Source organism: Crocodylus porosus, unplaced genomic scaffold, assembly GCF_001723895.1.
Source record: "Crocodylus porosus isolate Cpor-Errol unplaced genomic scaffold, CroPor_comp1, whole genome shotgun sequence".
Lineage (NCBI taxonomy): Eukaryota > Metazoa > Chordata > Crocodylia > Crocodylidae > Crocodylus > Crocodylus porosus.
The window spans coordinates 97,196,556-97,215,880 of NW_017728931.1; the positions used below are offsets into that span (position 1 = coordinate 97,196,556).

The 19,325-nt window shown below is 44.3% G+C and overlaps 1 pseudogene; it reads left to right on the plus strand.

Annotated features, from left to right (window-relative positions):
- The first annotated feature begins 7,643 nt into the window (after positions 1-7,643).
- Positions 7,644-19,325, plus strand: part of LOC109315986 — a 69,766-nt pseudogene continuing 58,084 nt past the window's right edge.

Sequence of the window (19,325 nt, forward strand, 5' to 3'; positions counted from 1 at the left end):
TGGGGAGGTGCTGCGACCAGAGCTGATGAAGACCACCACACGATTTGAGGTGAGGAAGGATCTCCTATATAGAGTCAAACATGGAAGTAGTACAATTGCTGGTACCTCAGCAATACTAGACAGCCCTACTGAAAGTAGCTCATGAACTCCCTATGGGTGGATATTTGGGGTGAGACAAGACTGAAGCTCACATTAGGGGAAGATTTTTTTGAGTGTGGTTAATATGGAAAGTGGCCTAGTACTGTACATCTTGCCCTGTGTGCCAAAAAGTAAACCCTAGTCGTCCTCCAAGAGCCCTGTTAGTACTGTGAGAGAGAGAAGGAGCCAGCAGACTCCAAGGCTCCCAGGCTAAGAGGAGGGTCAGTGGCCCCAGGTCCGCAGCCCCAAGGAGCCCGGCAGAAATTCCCCTTACCCAGGTGTGTTGGGAAGGGAGGGGCCAATATTTCCCCCACTGATATAAAGGAGAGGCCGGGACTGGAAAGCGGCAGCAACGCAGAACCGGAAAGAGGAGGAGGAGGAGGAGGTGGTGGTGGTGGTGGTGGTGGTGGAGGAGGTGGAGGTGGAGCACGCCGGCGCACGCTGCAGGGAACGCTGAAAGCAACATTGAGTGCTGGTAGGAGCCTCTGGCAGAGCGCAAAACCCCAGCAGGGTTTTGGAACCCAGTTTTCTGGCCCCTGCGGGGGGTAGAACTGTTTGTTTACTGGCCGGGAGCTGGCTGAGCCCGGCGGGAGAAGGGTACCGTAATAACCCTAATAGAGGGGCACTATTGAGTTTGGGTACCGTGGTCCCTGTAATGGGGGCACAGTTCAGTAGGGAACTTAAAGTTGCTAAAAAGGAATCTCATTAAGCCCTACAAGGGGGCTCTCTGAAAGCCAAAAAAGGGGTGCTTGACCCCTCAAAGGTCAAGCTTGAGTTGGAAGGCAGCTGCAGACAGATGGAGCAGCTACACAGATCAGGGGAACCTTCATGGTTGTCGTGTTTGTTTTGATTGACCTTTCTTTTGTGGATTTTCTGGGAGGAACTGAGGATACGTGGCCAGACCAACTAGTTGGCCACCACCCGGTGGAACGGGCGAGGGTGTAGGGGTGGCGGAGCCCTCAGAAACTTGGGACCTCGCGAGATGCCGGGGAGACTCATAATTGGACTACACGCTGAAGACATCTGAACCAACTCTGTTAATATCAAGTCAAGGCAGGAGAAACGTACGCGTGTGAGACCCCAATTATAGGTGATGACACCCTAGGCAACTGGCAGGCAGCGTCTGTTAGGTCCACAGGGGACGGTGATACCCGACAAGTACCACTACCTTTGGTCGAATTCCCCTTTGAGCAGGTGGCCGTGGATATTGTGGGTCCTTTTCCAAGAAGCAGTGCTGGGCACCAGTTTATTTTGGTCCTCCTGGACTATGCAATGAGGTATCCGGAGGCCATACCTATGCGGACGGTGTCCACCTCCAAGGTAGCAGAGAAGTTATTAAAAATATTCTCCCAAGTGGGACTCCCTAAAGAACTATTGACTGACCAAGGAATGGACTTTACATCTTGTGTGTTCGAGGGAGTCACTAAAACACTGGGCATTAAACACCTAAAGACCACAGTATACCATCCCCAAGCTGATGGACTAGTGAAGCGGTTTAACAGGACCCTGAAACAGATGCTGAAGAAGTATGTGGTAGAGAGCCCCCAGAAGTGGGATCAAATGTTACTGCCCTTGTTGTATGCAGTAAGAGCAGCACCTCAAGCCTCAACAGGGTTTTCCCCATTTGAACTATTATATGGATGGCAACCAAGAGGAATTCTCAATTTGATCAAGGAAAGCTGGGAAGAACAGCAAAGTAAAGACTGCAACCTGGTTCAATATGTGACACAACTGAGAGAATGCCTGCAGGCAGCACGGAGAGAAGTTTTAGGAAATCTGAGGGAGGCCCAAGGGTGACGAGCAACCATTATAACCGAGGGGCTTGAGAGAGGAAGTTTGAATTGGGAGACCATGTATTGGTTCTCTTGCTGGACCAGGAGAGTAACTTACTAGCATGATGGCAGGGCCCTTATGAAATAATACGCCAAATAGGACCTGTAGATTATGAAGTACATCAGCCAGATGGGCAAAAGAAAAAACAGATATACCACATTAACGTGCTGAAGCCATGGCAAGAATGAGAGTGCATGTACTTGGCCCTCCAACCAGATGAACCAGAACTGGGACCCTCCCTGAGGAAGAAGAAGGGGAGAAGTGAAGTGGAAGTGGCTCCATGATTCTCTGAAGAGCAGAGGTGACAGGCAATAGAACTAGTGAGGGAATATGGAGACATGTTCCAGGAAGTCCCCGGGGAGGCTCGAGGCATGATGTATCACATAAGGACCCCTCCAGGTCAGGTGATCCATGAGAACTGGAGGCAAATCCCACAACAACATCAGGGACAGATAAAAGAGGAACTGGAAATGATGTCAGAAAAAGGCATAATACGAGTCCTGAAGTGACTGGCACAGCCCCACTGTGGCTGTGCCAAAGCCAGATGGAAAAACTAGGCTTTGTATTGACTTCCGAAAAGTAAATGCGGTGGCTAAGTTCAATACTTATCTGATGCCAAGGGTGGACGAAATGGTGGAGAACATAGGGCAAGCCAGCTACATCTCCACGTTGGACCTAATGAAAAGCTACTGGCAGGTCCCCTTAGCACCCGAGGACCAAGAAAAAACAGACTTTGCCACACCATGAGGCCTATTCCATTTCCGACACATGCCATTTGGCTTACACGGAGCCGCTGTGACATTTCAGCAGCTAATGGACAGAATCCTAGCTCCTCGTGGGGGCTACACTGTGTCTTATATAGATGACATTATTGTGTATACCGCAGATTGTTTGGGGCATTTAACAGCACTGCAAGCAGTATTGCAGGACTTAAGGAAGACATGGTTAACTGCCATTCCAAGAAGTGCACAACTGGGAAGGAAGAAACATGGTACCTTAGGTTCCAGGTAGGAAGTGGAGAAGTATGACCACTGTTGGATAAAGTAGAGGCACTAAGGAAGTATCAAACTCCATGAACAAAAAAACAAGTGAGAGCTTTCTTGGGAATGGCAGATTATTATAGGCAATTCATTCTTCACTTTGCAGATCTAGCAGTGCGTTTGACTGAAATGGTAAGGGCGGCGACTCCAACCAAAGTGAGATGGACACCAGAAGCAGAAGCCACATTCCAGAAGGTGAGAGATGCACTGTGTACACAGCCACTGCTATATACATCAGACTTCAATAAATGCTTTATGGTATTGACAGATGCATCAAACTGGGCTATTGGTGCAGTGTTGGTCCAAATGGAGGAAGGAGAAGAATGTCCGATAGCATACATCAGTAGAAAGTTGCACCCTCCTGAAAGAAATTATGCTACAATAGAAAAAGAATGTTTGGCAATCAAATGGGCCATAGAAATGCTCTGTTAGGTCAGAAATTTATGTTAATCACAGACCATGCCCTGCTGCAATGGCTACAAAGCATGAAGACAGATAATGCTAGGCTAATGAGATGAGCTCTCAGTCTCCAACCACACTGTTTTGTAGTGGAGCATCATCCAGGGACTAAGAATATCAGTGCCAATTTTTTTATGAGAACAATATTAAGAAGAAAAGGCGTTCAGAGGGGAAGAGAAGACCCAGACCCAGACCCCAGACAAAAGACAAGAGAATGGGGTGTGTAGCAGGGAATCCTAGCCCTGTCACCAGAAGACAAGCCAGCCCCTTTAAGGCCAGAAGGTTCTTGGCCTTTAAGACAGGGGGCAGGCCAGGACTATAAAAACCCTGGGCTGAGCGGCAGTAGGGGCCAGCAGCCAAAGGGGAAGAAGTGCATCTCAGAGCTCCATGGAGAGGCTTGGTGAGCAGTCCAAAGGCTGGAGGAGGAGAACTACAAAGGAGCCCGGAGAGAAGGCAGCAACCCCAGAGGAAGGACTGTAGTTGATGGTGGGGAGCTGAAGCACAAACCCTGCATAAATGTAAGCCAGCACGTTTAATCACATTCCTCTTGGTGGTGATTATTGCCCATGGACAGGATGGTTCCTATTTTTTGTTGTTGTTATTGAATAACACCAGTAGTTTGGGTAAGTTTATTGGGGAAGGAGGAGGCCTCATTGGGACCCCAATGCAGCTTGGGGACCCAGTGCCAGTGTGGACACAGGATTTGGGGTGCACTGACCCCAGTGCCAGAGAAGGTGCAGTATTCAGGGTACATAAGCCCCAGCACCAGTGTGGGCTCAGAATTTTCCTGGCACCAGTGGGCATGATTCTAAAAGGCCAGGATAGTCTGGTGCACCTGAATTGAAATTCTATTTTTTGGTTTGTTTTTTTGGACTGGGACAGTTTCTTTGGACTGGGACTTGCAACCCCTTGGCTGTGGGGCTGGTGGTCAGGCCCCTAGGCTGGGCTCCAGATTAGAGCAGAAAGGAGGGCCACAAGCCTCAAGACAAGGGAACAAAGGTTAGCGCCTCAGAGTCAAATCCTGTTTGGGTTTAGACAGGGAGGCCTAGCTAGAGAAAGACAGAGGTCAAGGTCCATGGAGGCAGAAGACCCCAACATACGATATAAAATAGGCAGTGTCTTGCTTACAAGAGCATCAGTATAATAATTTCTATCAAGACATGGCAGATGAGTAGAGAGCGGGACACAAGAACCTTAAAGGGGACTTCACGGGCACCCCATGTAAGGTGTGGCTAACAGGGAAGATGGCACTGGTCAGGGCAACTTGTTACAAAGAGCATCTTTGACGACAGATTCATTAACCTAGTAAAGGGGGCTTTAAACTAGATTCACCTGGGGATAGAGGCTAGAACCCTGAGGTAAGTGAGGAAGTGGGTGACCTGGAGGAAGAGCAAGCAGGAGGGGGCAACAGGAAAGGTGTTCTCATTATTCCTGATTGTAGCCACCGGGCATCAAACATCCAGTCTCATGCAGCCTTGGTTTGGGCAGCCGGTAGAGGGTGTCCTGAGATCTCTTGTAGGGCCATGGGCTGACATCTTTCCCCTGAGTGGTTTCCCCCAATCTCACCTGCCACGACTTTGAGCGTTACACCAGGGGGCGGCAGCCACCCAGGATTCAGTTGCAGCGCGGCAACTGCCTGGTGGTAGTCCATAAGTCTCCACCTCCCCTACACCCCAACCTCACGCCAACCTCCAGCGGGTTATCAGGTCTTCTTGGCCGTACCCCCAATGATGTTTGTCTTCCCCAGGGACCCGTTCGCTCATGTGTCCCTCATCTTCCCCAGGGACCTGCCTCCCTAAGCGACTAACTCAAACTAAAGTAGGGCTACAGAGAAACAAGCCCTCCTGGCTTGGACAGTCCCTACCTGGGACTCCAAAATTCACCCTACGCTCCCCCAAAGATGGAGGCTCAAAGAAAAATATAATACAATGTCCTCCTATATATATCGCCTCGCCCTGTCTCTCAACCCCTCCAAAAGGGGGCAACTAAAGAAAAGAAAAACCAATGAAAACCTAGCATGAGGGGACCTGACTGGTCCTTTTCTCCTATTCTTATGCTAGGGCAACTGCTGAACCTTCACGCCCCTGACCCTGCTGTGGTCTTGCCTGTTGGGGTCAGTGTACACCATGGCCTTTTGCTCCCGGGTCATAACAGCTCTCCCTCTGTCCTATATAACACAGGTCATTGTTGCCCTTCTTCCCCGTAGGGAGTGTCCCTTTCCTGTTATCCTGGGGTGTCTCCCTCTGTATTTGGCCACTCCTCAGGCTGTGAGCTGGCACCCAGCCTCTGGCTGGGCTGTACCTCAGTCTCCCTCACTGCCCTGATCAGTCTCCAGCCAGCGGGGAAACTTCCCTTGCCTCCTGTGTCCCTCCAGCACTCCCACCTCTGTCAGCGGGGAAAGCCTCCTCCAGCTCTGCAGTCCCTCTGTCAACCCTGCCTCTGTCAGCACCGGGAGTGTCTTCTGGCTCTTCTGTTTCTTCAGGACTCTGTCATTCATTGTGGCAGAGTGCTCCTGCCGGCTTTCTCCCCCTCCAAGCATTCTGGGCAGCACCTGGTTGCAGAGACCTCTCAGTCCCTGCTTTGCTCTCCTCCCCATCTTCCCCGGCCGTTCGTTTTATCCTCGCCAGCTGGTGATTGCCAGTGACATCACCAGCTGCCTTCAGCTGGATAAAAGCATGGCTTATGATCCAGGCAGATTTTCTCTCTCCCTCCAGCTGCATCGCGGGACCTGTTACTGCCGATAAGTGATCCCTTTGAGTTATTTTTATATCTTTTTTCTGTCATGTGCTCCCCGCTCCAGGGGGTCCCTGTTTTACTGTTTGGGGTTCTTTCTCTCCTTTCCCCCGGGACACTGAGAAATCAGGGCAATCAACTAGTTACCTCAAGTGCCTGTACACAAATACACGGAACCTGGGAAATAAGCAAGAAGAATTGGAAGTCCTTGCACAGTCCACCAGGATCTGGGGGAACGTCTGTTCACCAGAGCGCCCCAAGGGATGACGAGGTCGAACGGTCACAAACTCCTGCAAGACCGTTTCAGGCTGGACATAAGGAAGAATTTCTTTACTGTCCGAGCCCCCAAAGTCTGGAACAGTCTGCCAGCGGAGGTGGTTCAAGCACCTACATTGAACACCTTCAAGAGTAAATTGGATGCTTATCTTGCTGGGATCCTATGACCCCAGCTGACTTCCTGCCCTTTGGGCAGGGGGCTGGACTCGATGATCTCCCGAGGTCCCTTCCAGCCCTAATGTCTATGAAATCTATGAAAGTCACAGAATTATGATGTGAATGGGATAACAGACTTGGTGGGATAGCTCACATGATTGTCATGGATGGGTATAAATTGTTCAAGAAGGACAGGTGGGGAGAAGACGAGGAGAAGTTGTACTTTATGTAAAAGAGCTATATGTTTGCTCAGAGCTCCAGTATGGAACTGCAAATACTGAAAGTCTCTGGGTTAGGGTCAAAGGAGAGAGCAAGAAGGGTGATGTCTGGTGGGGGTCTGCTATATACCACCAGACCAGCAGGAAGTGGTAGATGAAGCTTTCTTGAAACAGCTAGCAAAAGTTTCCCAGTCACGGGCTCTGGTCCTTATGGAGGACTTCAGTTACCCTGGAAAGGCAATACAGCAATGTGTAGGCAATCCAGGAAGTTTTTGGAGGGGGTTGGGGACAACTTACTGGTGCAAGTGCTGGAGCAGCCAACTAGGGGCCATGCCCTTCTTCACCTGCTGCTCATAAACAGGTAAGAACTGGTGGGGGATATAGTATAGTAGATGAAAACTTGGGAATTAGTGACCATGAGATAACTGAATTCAGGATCCTGAGGAAAGGAAGGATGGAGAGCAGCGGAGTAAGGATCCTGGACTTCAGAAAAGCAGACTTTGACTCACTCAGAGAACTCATAGGCAAGATTCCCTGGGAAACCAGTCTGAGAAGGAGAGGAGTCCAGGAGAGCTGGCTGTACTTTAAAGAAGGCTTACTGAGAGTGTAGGAACAAACCATCCCAATGTGCAGGAAAACTAGCACGTATGGCAGAAGACCAGCTTGGCTGAGCAGGAAACTCTTCAGTAAACTAAATCACAAAAAGGAAGCTTATAAGAAGTAGAACTTTAGACAAACAACTAGGGAGAAGTATAAGAGTATTGCTCAGGCATGCAGGGTTGAAGTCAGGAAGGCCAAAGCACAACTGGAGTTGCAGCTAGAAAGGGATGTGAAGGGTAACAAAAAGGGTTTTTACAAATATGTCGGTAACAAAAGGAAGGTCAGGGAAAGTGTGAGTCCTTTACTGAATGGGGGATACAACCTAGTGACAGAGGATGCAGAAAAGGCTGAAGTACTCAATGCCTTTTTCATTTCAGTCTTCACAGGCAAGGTCAGCTCTCAGACTACTGCACCTGGTGGCACAGTTTAAGGATCAAATGAGCAGCCAACTTTGGTGAAAGACAGGTTAGGAACTATATAGAAAAGCTGGACATATACAAGTTCATGGGGCCGGGCAGGGTGCACCCAAAGTGCTGAGGGAGTTGGCTGATATGACTGCAAAGCCACTGGCCATCATCTTTGAAAACTCATGGTGATCAGGGGAGGACCCAGATGATTGGAAAAGGAAAAACATAGTGCCTATATTTAAGAAAGGGAAAAAGAAGGATCTAGGGAACTATAGACTAAGCATGTGGAGGAGAAGAAGGTGATTAGAAAGAGTCGCTATGGATTTACCAAGGGCAAGTCATGCCGGAAGAATTTTCTCACTAAGAGGGTAGTAAAACACTAGTACAGGTTGCCTAGAGAGGTTGTGGACTCTTCATCCTTGGAGATTTTTAAGACCTGGCTAGATAAAGCCTTGGCTGGGATGATCTAGTTGAGGCTAGTCCTGCCTTGAGTAGGGGTTGGACTAGATGACATCCTGAGGTCCCTTCTAACCTTAATTTTCTATGGTACTGGCACATGCATAGATGCACATGTTTGTGGTGACACTTTACTGTGGAACTAATTAGTCAATTCAGGAGTAAAGCACACGTGTAGATATACCCAGGGTTTCCTTGAATTATCACCCAAAGATATGAGGGACATCCTAGTCATAACGAGCCGGCACATACTCCTCTAGGAAATTAGCAGCAATTTTTCAGGGAATGTTTTTGGTTGTTTTATAAAGAGTGTAAAAGTAAATGTAAAAAACAGGTCAGGATTGAGGTCCCCACTTACTAGTATGTTATCCAGAGGCCACTGGATGTCTTCAGTTTCTGAGTGTTCTTTAAGCAGATTGCCATTAAATTTGTCAAAATGAATAACAAGGAGAAAATATGCAAATGCCAAAGATAAAGATGGAATAATAGCTATCTGTTCCATAAATATAAAAGCCAGCACCCACCAATGCCTTCCCATCAGTGACCATAGGAAATCTATCAGATAGGACACAGTCAGATGATTAAAAGGGATTCCCTAAAAAGCAAGGCCCCTACTAATACATTTACTTGTAAAAATGCAATATCTTAGGCCATGGATATCAAACTCACCCAGGCCCTGGGCCAGATCCAGACTGTGGGGCTCTCACAGGGCTTGCAGCAGTGGCCAGTGTCTAATGGGGTCTAGTGGTGGGGCCAAGTGGCCACAGGGCAAGCAAGGCTTTAGCTGAACAGTCTTTGTTCACCCCATTACTACTGGTGGCCAGATTCACTGGGACTCAGGGACCCCAAATTCTGTGGTAGACCATACCCTAGCTCTACTCCACAACTTCTGGTAACCTGCCAGGCCAGACTGAACATTGCCGCAGGCTGGATCTGGCCCATGGACTGCATAATTGATACCTAACCTTAGGCTATTATTGCAAACAAAAGCAAAGACAAAACTTCAAGATCCAACCTGCCGAACCAATACATTAAAAGGTCACTAGAATGGCACTTTGATGTATCTAAGAGACAACATCTATGTAAGAAAAGTTGAATTTTGCTATTTTTGTAGTTCAATTGTTCTTACTTGGGAGATCAAAGCAGAAATATAACCTAAAACTGCTAGCGGATGTTGCTGTAAATTTACACTGTAATCTAAATAATGGGTTTGGGTGGTAATAACTGAATGGAAGAAATAAGAGAGAAATTAACCAGCAGCTCAAAACTTTGCATCTTAAAAGTGGAGTTAGTTTCTAGTCTGAAAGCTGCTAATTAGCAATACTAGAAATCCACATGATTTATAAAGATCACAGAGTAGTGGTTTAGCTCACCTACGGCTCATCTGAGGGAGGAAGGGATGGAAGGATTTTCTTTGAAAGGTAAAGCTTGATTGCATCTCCTGCTTACTGACTGGAACATAGTGGCTACATCCAAATGAAGAGCTGGCTTTTACTTCACTACAAGCCATGGGGGGAAAAATGGGCAATCTGCATGGATTTCCTCCAGATAATGTGCCTAGCTTTGGAGCCACAATCCTTTGCACTGCTGGGGAGTCTTGCACATGCACACAGTAAGTGGGCTACCTAGAAGTTAAGCAGAGAGCCCAGTTTCATTTCCAGGGGCAACATTTAAAAAATAAGAATATGGGTCTGGCAGGGACCTCCTGAAGCCTAGTCCTCTATGATCTTAGGCAATCATATAACAAAACCTTCATAGAATCATATCGTTCCTTTCCTTGATCTATCTTTCTTTTTGGAGTAGCCAGCACCATTTTCAAATTCTTAACAGACCATAATTAATTTGTGCAGTGATGGTGGCTGGGCAGCTGCACTGTGGCTTGCACAGATGTTATGTGAAATGTGGCCACTGAATAGCTCCAGCTTTGCAAGAAAACCTGCTGTGATCCCCAGCAGCTTTGGCACCTGTGTTTTTTGTAGGCTGAATGCTGTGTGGCAGTCACTAGCTAGAAGACAAGGGAAGCTGATGACCAATAGTTGCCTCAGATTAGAGCTGCCTGCTGTGTTCTGCATGGCAAGTATAAATACAATAGACAACCTCATCAAGGACTGAGATGCAGAGGTTAAGAGATTTTCACCATGCTATGAGCAGCCTAAAAGACACTCTCTCCTAAAGGACAATCATGAGAGCCAGGTTATCACAGATGCCTGTTATGCATACCTTGAGGAAAGGACAAAATGTTTTGTGGTTTATGTAACATTTTGAGATGCTTTTGAAAACATCTGAAGATGTGGGATACTGGAGTGATTGTACAGTGCTGCTGGACTGAAGGGGAATCATGAGGTAGTGGTACTAGACCAAGGAGAGTCATGAGGCATTCATTAGCATGCTCAGTACATCTTTAATAGGTTTAAAAAGAACATTACATGTGATTTCACTCTAGGTGTTAGGTCATTGCTATACTATATGGGGTTAGGTGCGTGGAGGCATTATTTTGTATGTATCTTTATGAATTTCTAAGAATGCATTAGATGTGATTTCATTATATGTGCTATTGGAATGCCAAGGCTTACTGATGTAGAAGAGAGACATTGTGCATATCAGTGGCTTCTTACTCATGTTTGGGGACCTGTGTGAATGTAACAGGGCCACACCCAAGCTGTTAACCCACCAAGACATGGGTAGTCATCATGAGCCTGTGACGCAGAAGGAGTCTACGCTCCCATTGGAGGGATTACATGTGCGCTTGGTTCAAAGTACCTCGGTCCAAGGTGGTCAGGCTATAATCAGTCCAGGTGGCACCATGCCAGCTAGGAGAGAAGTCCTGATTGTTCTGGAGCCTGAGGAAGATGGGCTAAAAAATAAGCTATCTAGAAGAAAGAGAGCAGAGAGTGCATGCTGAAACTCCAGAAGCAGAGTTGTGTATCTCCCATCAGCTGGAGAGCCAGACACTCTCCATGCTGCCAGAGCCTGAGATTCCCGTGCCCCAGATGCAGCAAGAATTCATTCCTCACCCAAAAGCCCATGTTGGGTGATCCAGGTCAAATGAAGCACAGAGGGAGCAGCTCAGAGGAGCTGGAAGGGGAACTGCCGGAGGGGCTGCAGCAAAATGGCCACCCAACACAATGCTTCCAGTGGGAAGGCCCACAGGCTACAAGCACCCCAGCAAGTGGCTAGCCAGAGATTGATCTCCATGCAGTCATGGCACGGGCCAGCTCAGGGCCGCATCATACCTTGCTGGGTAAGTGAGCAGGGAGAGCCCGCATGAGAGGAGTAACTGGCCAGGAATTGAAAGGAGCCTGACCAGGAAGGTCAGAAGTGATGCAAAGGGCACCAGGCTAAGACTCACATCCCAGGTAAAGGGGTACCTCTGAGCACCAAAGCATCACTGCCCTGCCCAGCTGACAGATGTGGCCGCTGAAAAGTATGTCTGTGTGATAAAAGTGCTTGCTGAAGGCTCTTTGAAGATTAGACCAAGTGTTTTTCTGTATTTGTTTAGATATTAAGCTATAAGTTGTTGCTAAAAGCCTAATTATAGTTTAAGATGTAGTAAGGCCTTGTATAAAGTAAGGCCTAGTAAATTTAGCAAAGCCTAGAAGTAGTAAGGCCCTGTGGTACAGTTAAAATTACCTTACCAAAGGAATGCAAGGCTTCTCCTGCTATTGGTCAGTCTAAGGACAGTTGAAGAAAAAGGAATCTAAGTGGTCATACGTTATCAATCTCTTTCAGAAGCTATAAATTAGCTGAAATATCTGGAAACCATTCAGAAGGAAAATGCAGCTCTGTGAAAAGGATTAATTAGCTGTTGCCTGGATCAGTGGGCCCATGGACCTCGAAGAGCCCAAGAACTGCATTCCAGGGTTCTTCCTGGCACCCCTCAGACAGCGTTGTTTGGGGACGCCTGACCTCGCTGAACTTTATGGAAAGAGAAGCTTGATGTGTATCAGGCATCGGAGGGACTGCCGATAAGTTGCCAATGCAAATTGCTTTTGTCTGTCATCGTTTGTCTTGTTACTACGTGTAGTTGTGTTTTTCTTAAGTCAATAAATCTTTCTTACCTTTCTACCCCCGACCACACTCTCGATCTAAACCCTCCGCAGGCAGCTGGGACAACATGTGAGCTATTTAAATTATATTACCTGTTTCTCTTGTGCTTCCTGAGAGAGAGGCACAACCATGGCATGTGTGGTCCTGGTTCTCATTGCATACCTAAAGGAGAAGAGAGAATCATATTGTCACCCACCTCATCACCAGGGTCCAGAAATAACACCCAAGTAGAAAGGGGTGGAGTGTAAGGGAGTAGCAGCCCCACAGAAGCTACATCAATGAGACTGCACCAGGGCTACCAGGGAACAACTGATATCACTTCCATACAAGTAAGGGCTCTGCTGGAAGAACAATAAGGTTGTGGCAAGAGAGAAAAGCCAAGTGCATCATGACCAGGTGAGCAGGACACGCCCATGGCCTTTCAATGGCTGCACTGGGCATGGACCTGTCACAGTGAATTTTAAAGAATAGAGAATGACCTTTCCCTATACAACAACACTTGGGCTTTGGGGTAAAGGTTGTAGTAGTAGTTCATTTTACAGCTTTTACCAAAATAATACAGTACAATGCAATGAACAATCAAAATATTATATATAAGATAACATTTATATAAATTGTATTTTTTTACTAAAAACATAACATTTTCCATTCTATCAGTTTACACAAAATTAAAATCAGAACATAGTATATGATAATATAAAAAAAAGTGAAGCACTGGACAATAAAATGAAACAGGGGAATTCTATCTGATTTTAGCCCTTATTCTTTGTGCAAATGATGCAACTATATATGAGGGGCAAGCTACACATTTTTAGATATAAACAAGAATTTTTTTCATTAGCCCAGTATTTAAAATTTCCCATTCATAAAGAGATCCATTTTCCTCATTTCTTCAAAAAAAACCCCAAGAATAAATACTAATTTAAGTTGTCCATCTCATTTTTCCCACATAGTTTTATTAGAGATTACAAATCTGAACAAAATCATTTTTATTTTCCCCACATGTGCAAATTCTTAAATTCTGTGTAAACAGTGTACACAGGGGAGGTTTGACTAAAACAAGGTACATTTTGCATAAGCTTTAAGTAAGCACATAGATGCTTGTTTTCCCAGCCTTGGATCTTGGAACTGGAATGGAACTCGGCTCCCAGAAGCTGCTGTTTTATACCCCAGGCAGTAAGAAGCTGCTGGTGTGCTTTCTCATGGTAAAATGGTAATCCCAGTGTAGGATGAGTTCTCCAGAGTCTGTAGAACAAGAGCTGGTATTGATTTTGGCATTGGAGTTTATGATGCAACTGTACTGGAATGCCAAAAAGCAGAGAAAGAGGGTAGAAAGTGAGGGGTAGCTTTGATGAATCAAGTTCTCCAGCAGTGGTTGCCTGTTCATTATCTCTGCATTTCTCTGACAATTTCTGCAATATGCTGGGTCACAGCAGGGCTCCACTCTCTCCTGATCCCAGTGAGCTTCCTCTCTGCACATCCCTGGCCACAAGGAGGCCCTTGGTCAAAGGGAGGTCTTCCCTCCTTTTTCTTGCAAAAAGGTCTTCCTTTATCTTCTATTCCTTGAAAAACCTCCTCCATTTCTAAGCTATCTTCTCTCATTTTTCAGGGGCTTCCAAAAAGTCAATAAATATTTCTCCTTGAGTTGTTCTTTCCCCTTCCCCACACTCATACATTTGTCAGAGATTGGGCAGTTGATAATGGTGTTGTCCTTGATGACCTAGCTGTCTCAGTTTCAGACATTGTAAAATTATAATAGTAATGAGCATTTACTGTTCACTATCTCCATTTCCTTGGTAGCAGAAAGATTTTTTTCTTTTTACTGACACTTTTGAGATGCCATCTTCAGATCTGGTGACTCTGGAGATGAGACATTGTTTTTCCAACTTTAATCTCGTGTACTTTGGAAAGGTAGCATAGAGAAGCTCCATAGTTAATAAAGTTTGCTAGTACTGCATGGTTGACTAATGCTTGCACAGGGTATGTTGGATTACTGTTCTGTTGTATTGCATTTCACAGAAATGACATGGATGGGGAAAGAGGCAATAGCACTTGGGTACTAGTGAATAGCAATTCTAGGGCATTGTACATGAATGCGTTGAGGACCTGATTAGGCCAGGCTTGTGACAGTTTGTATTTCCAATGACATTCCTAACAGATCCATGGGGCCAAACAATAAAGAAACTACCTATTTCTGAAAGTTAAGGAAAGTTCAGCAAGATAGGGATTGCTGTTATCACTAGAATAATAATTCCTGATGTTGTTTCTAACTGGCTGGGTATATCTACCTATTCAAGAACCAGAGAGAAAGTAGTTATGCATTGCAGTGTTCAAGATATGCACTGAAGTATTTTCTATATCTAAAATTCTGTATCCTTTTCCAAAACTACTCAAAATTTGCTCTGCTAGTAATACTGTTTTGCAGTGAATGCTAGTGACTCAAGAGGATGGAAAAGAGAACTGGGAAAGAAAACTACAACTAGGTGTTCTGACCACCAGTGTGGATGTTCTGGAGTGGGGTAGCTGTTGTATTCTGGTAAAATCCAGTAACCGTTTTAAGCATGTGATGGATGTGGTTTGATGATCAGTGGAAGTGGGAAGGAGAGGAGAAAGGGGTGTCTGGTTGGAGGCAGGCAGGCCAGCTGCTGCATTCCTGTCAAATGCAGTCCCCATTTTGAGTACACAGAGAAAGACTGGAACTCAAAAGAAGGGTACAAGACTCAGAAAAAGAAATAGCTCACATCCACCCACAAAGGAAGACCTGTAATAAAAATAATATTAAGTGTATGTCACAGTTTGTGATACCAAGAACTTTTAATAAAAGCAAACACAATGCAGCTTCCTGGTCTCTGCTGAAATGTTGTTGGTGGAGTGCTTTCAGGGACAGAAGGCTGGCTGGCAGCATGGTAGAGTGCTTGAGCATTCAGATCAGTCTCTATAGGGTCTCAGTTTAACCCCTGTGTATTGAAGAGCTCTTGGCTGTGAGACACATGTCCGTGTAGTCATTAGTCTCATAATTATCAGTATCCTCTTGTGCATCAGCTGTGTCTGACATGGAACATGGGTTGATATTGTGCACTATGCCAGAATCCTGTCCATCTCCTTATATTATAGACGTGACTGAAGCACTGATGGAGCCATAGTTTCTGTTCTTTGCTTTCTTGAAGCTCTCTTCATATCCTTTATTTAAATACAACGGTACCTGAAATCTCATTGTGAACCTGCTCTTCTTAGGCTTAGGACAGAAATTACATATAAACCAGTATAAGTGACTGGAAACCAACAGAAATTCAATGCACATAAACTGCTTTCAAAATGGTCAAAACTGATTTAAGATAAACCTGGATGGATATAGTATCTTACTTAACTGATTTAGATTAAAGCAGTTTATTCACCTTCTGTCCAAGATCCGCTCCAGATTCAAGTTAACTCACAGTCTTCCAGCATTCCAAGATGCTTTGTACAGTAGACAGGCTAGCCTTGGCTCAAGCTGTCTGCTCCAGGCAGTCAAGGAGGTGTGCTCTAGCATCCTCTGGCTTCTGGCCAAGGCACTGCAGGCATGTGGCTGCATTTCCAAAATCAAAAGTGAATGCATGTTCACTTGCTTATCTGTTCAATCTGTGTAGCTTGGACTAACCTGCAGACATTGAATTGATTCAGCCTCGGGCTTTTTGACTGTCTGTACTTATCTCTGGAATTTCCCTCAAAAAACTTCTATTTCTGGCTCTAGTTTCCATAAATTCCTGTATCTGTGTTTCTTCAAAAAGAGTGAGGAGACCCAGAACTTCAGGCTCATGGCAGCTAGAATTGCAAGATAGCAGGGAACAAAATAGTAAGTATACTTGCTAAGTATGCTAACTCCTGGAACATGCAAGTACAAATGGACCAAATATGGCTGTATGCCAGTCCTCGAATAGGAGGTGGCATCTGGTCAACATGACCCAGAGCAGTAGAGACCCACAGATATACAGACCGCTGGGGCACAGGAGAGTGCAGGTAATATAGGAAGGCAGCTGAGAACTACAAAATTAGCTTGCAGCACAGATACAACCAGACAAACATTACTGAAATGTAACTGTGATATGATACTTCTGCTGATTCCAACAGGAATAAAAACATCCAAGTAATTTGCCAATTATGTCATACTGAGAAATTGTTTCATATGGACAAGGTTCTTTTTACTGCTACAGTCATGTTTACAACAGAGCAAATAATGCATGTAGAAAAGCCCCCAAACTTGTCTGACATTAGTCTGCATGAAGGCAGGGTAGATTTGCACTTTATAGACTAACTAAAGTAGATTAGTCTGCATGGCCATTCAAATCTTGGCCACTCTAGAGTTGTTAAGGTATTACAGTATTAATACTGTAGCAGTATTAATACTGTGACCAAGGCATTACCAATATTATGATTAGTTTAAATTCTGATGGTGGGGGTTTATATATATTCATATAGCTATTGTACTCTGGGAGCTGAACTGAAACCACTACTGAGGAACACTAGTGGTAGACATCTGAAAGGCACTTTCAATTAACTGCTTTCAGATAGCTACCACCAGCATTCCTTGGTCACTGCTGACCAGACATGATTTGTGCCCATATGTGGATGGCTCTGTAGCCCAATAGCATTCTGAAAAACCATTCTGTCCTTGGATGTTCCTTGTTCATGTATTTACTATGACAACTGACTTTTTAAAATGTGCTTTTTGGATTGGTATTAAAGACTAATGCCTTGATGAGAGAATTTGAGAATAGAATTATCTAAATACCACAAGCTTTGGATCTTCCTGCAAAATATATAATAGGGTCTTAAAATGCTTTTCTGATGCTCCTGTTTGCCCAAGTGTTAACAGCGTGCTGATTTCGGGATACATTTTCTACATGTTTACCTCCCATTGTTATCATTTGCATGTCTGATCTATGTGCAATGCACTGTTAATTTACCCCTTAGTGCTCCCATGAAATATAATTTGTATGCACATAAAATATCAGTGCAATATCTAGAGATGAAATCCAATAGAAACAGTTTACTGTGAAATCCAGTCTCTGTTCCTTCATTTTTCCACTTCACTGACTGTTGCTTTTTCAAAGTACTTCTAGGGATCTCTCATCTAGCCCTTCATTATGCTGGTTTTTTATACCACTTTATTTGGGAAATAAAATTAAAAAGCATTTTATATGGCTTGATTTCCCATAATTTCTGAAGTGATTCTTAGACATTTTTCCAGAAAAAAATGCTAAGCAATTTTAGTTCAAAAGATGTTGAAATTCCTTATCAACTGATGCCAGAGTGCAATCAGTAATGGGGGTGAAGGAGGGGTATAAACTAACTCTCGCTTTTACACAAAGGATGTGAAATATATTTTACTTGAATCAAATGCTATTTAGCAACTTAAGCATCTGGAGCACTTCTGATAACTTGGGTAAGGTGTATTGATTTCTCAATTGATTTTTTTTTTTAATATACCTTCTCTAAGAAGGAGCTCTTACTGAATAGCAACAAGTGACTCAACTAATGCCAACCCACACCAATGTGGAGGGGATTAGATATTCAGTATCGGCTATTGTTGAATTCCAAAATACTGTAAATAGGTATTATTCATCTGAAGACTCTACAGTGTTCATGATTTTATCTCATACTAGTTTTCAGCATTTAAAAGCCTTTAATTACAAAATGTTCTTTCTAGACAGAAGTTACCAACATGGAATAATTGGTCATGTGCATAAGAGCACAAGATTTACATATGGATTGAAGAAGTATATGGCTCTTCTGCTACCATATATTAACCTTTTCTTCCAACCTTGGAGGAATGCATGCAAGTGACATTTTTCTGTAGTCCAAAAACTGATCTGTATTCGTCATAATGCATAGGAATACATTTTTAAGTGGATTTGTGTGAATAATTTACAGTCTTTTAAAAATATAAGCCACAAAATTTTAAATAAGACGTTTTTTCTCCAGACATTAAAAGACTGTAAAACAACATGTTTTTCTCTTTATCTTTAACAAAATGTTTGTTCTAGTTATCAGTATGGCTCAGGGATAATGGGAGGAATCTTGACCTTATTAAAATCATTGGAATGAATGGTCCTTTTGCTAGTGAGAATTCAGTAGAGACAAGACTTCTTTACACAGCTAGAAGTTGCCCTTAGAAGTTTCTTAGTGAAAGTTAGGGTTCTGTAAGAACTTCAGCATTTAGTCTGCTTTTTTTTTCATCACTTATTGTATTTGTATTCTATGGTATTACACATTTCATTACATATTACATTACACAAAATATACACTAAAAGAGAAATTGCAAATTCAGGACAGAAAAGTTTGTTGCACAGATGCACTAGAAGGGAACAAAAGGAGCCCCATGGTCCCTTACCAATCCTGAACAAAAAAAATAGCCCAAGGTGTGCTATCTGTAGTCTCAAAGAAGATAAAGGAGATGGTCTGGGATTTAACCTTATCCTGCAAAGGTGCAGACATCTGCACTCTTTCTATGGAGGTATGGAAAAGACTAATGGTCAATGTTCTTCCTCAGTGTCCCTGAGAACAGTACGAACCAGTTTCTATTCCACCTATGAGCCATCTAAGTGTTATTCCACCCTGTCCAAGCCCTAGAAACCCATTCATTTGTAATATTATTTTGAAATCCATACTATTTTAACACACCTTCATCTTACCCTTAGGACTGATTCAGAAAAAAAACAGCATGGAAGAGAAGGTTACACACACTTTTTGCATTAACTGTTTCTAAGGGATTCAAGCAGAGTGAAATAGGATTGCATTTAGGTACCTATTTTGTACAGCAGTTGTATTTTTTTGCCATTTAAAGTGCTTTATTACCATGACTTAACAGAAGTGCATGGTTCTACAGCACTTTAAAAATAGGTACAGAGCTTTAAAGTAACCCTTGTTAAATGAGGCATTACATTTGAAGCTCTGTATTTTACAGCACGTTAAATAACTTCTGT